The following is a 1,955-nucleotide window of genomic DNA, read 5'->3' on the forward strand; positions in this document are numbered from 1 at the left end:
ATATAATACTGATACAATGTGTTTATACCTCCAATAATTTCATTTCATGTATTAATTAACTATGTTTCGAACACAACCTTTCTTAAGTAATTATGTTTGTGACACTCCCTTTTTTCCCATAGCGAAATAACTCTCCATATTACAGTTCTGATCTTGTTGAATTTTGTTTGCTAATTCTAGGTTATTTAGTTTCTTGTATGGCGTTCTCATTCTGGAGAGGTTACAAATAAAAGTTTCATTATGTCAACCAAGTTTCTTGTGCACAGTAAAAGCTCTACACAAAGCCATATCATATAAAAAAACACTTTAATAGAAATAGAAATAGTGTTGGAAATGGATGCATCTTAGACATATATCTCTTAATAATAGAATTAAGACCCATTATTTTTAGAAATACATAGATTTCATTTGATAGAATAGTTAATTAATTATGTTTCTAACATATACTTCTCTACCTATAGTGAAATAACTCTTTATGTTATATAGTTCCTTGTACACAAATTGACCTGCAGGAACTATCTTGCATTCAAAACTATTTTGTTGTATCGATTTTATGATAAAAAATTTTATTTGTATTTGAACACATGCATTGAAACTTTGTTTTATGTTCTAAGACTAAAACATTAGCAATAAATCTTTATGTATAAGTTGCAGAGAACTACACAATGAAAGCTTGAAAGCTTCTTCCACACAATGAACTTTTTCTGCACTTCACTAATCAAAGTTTTTGGTCAATGAAATGTGCTTCTCGTTCCTACTCATCACAAATAAAAATTTACGAAAAATAGAAGCAATAATTCGCATAATCTAAACCCGCCACAATTCTCACTAGAAAACAATATAAATTTTGACACAACTTTCTAGAAAACTGAGGATAGTTTCTTTTTTGAAAATCAGATTACAGTTGTCTATCTGCAAGATTGTTTGCTACCAAGGTAATTGCTGATAGTGCTAAATTCTCTACCTTTTTCTATTTCTAGTACATGTTAGTATTCTACATGTGTAATGTGTTGTATGAAATAAAGAACAATTAAAAAAAACAAAGCAGACGTTGCCGAGAAATAACACAAATAGTTTAAAAAATAAATCTCGAAATCTCGAAATTAGTTACTCCATGTACTAAACAAATTAAATGTTAATATTTTCTAATAATGGTAGATAACTTATGAGCTGTCAACAATCACTTCGAACATTATATCGATGTCATTGTAGAGGTAATATCATTTACGTTCCCAATTACGTGTCGACCCATCCATTTCTCCAAAAGGATATCGAACCATTAATGTCAGTATACCGCCTACGAAAATGGTGAAACCACACTCTGCAAGAAAGAAATAATTTTTTTTTTTTTTTGTTTCTTCTTCTTCTCTTTCTTCCTCCTCTACATATCATAAATTTTCAATTTCCCATCTTTTCCATATGTAGTATACGCCTCTCACATTGATTACAATTTCCATCAAAACTTCAACTATACCGTTATTATAATTTATCGTTCTTTTACCATTGATAATTTTTTATTATTAAATGATGGCATTTAATCAATAAAACTCGCAAAAAACAAGTTTCTATATATCATAAGTTATATAAATACTTAATTCTGCAGATGGATTTGTTCCTTGCAAAACCTCCACACACGCACAACCATTTTTGCACAACTAGTTTTGTATCTAGTAATGTTTAACAAATACTCATTTACAATGGATTACTATAATTTTATGAATTGCAACATAGGACTTAATATGGATTTATCACATCAAAAAAATTCCCAAAATAAAACAGGTTTCTATGTTAAGTATGTCTTATTTAAAAACTTATTTTCTTTAAGGAAACAAATTATATATGTATATTAGAAATTTACTCAAAATAAAAATATGAAAACTTTTCACAATGCATCGGAAAAATAGATCTCATAGTTCAACGTATGATTATTATTATTTATTATTATGACCATGTGT

This window comes from Pinus tabuliformis, chromosome 9, assembly GCF_031772625.1.
Source record: "Pinus tabuliformis cultivar Carrire ecotype Pingquan chromosome 9, CPIR1, whole genome shotgun sequence".
Classification (NCBI taxonomy): Eukaryota; Viridiplantae; Streptophyta; class Pinopsida; order Pinales; family Pinaceae; genus Pinus; species Pinus tabuliformis.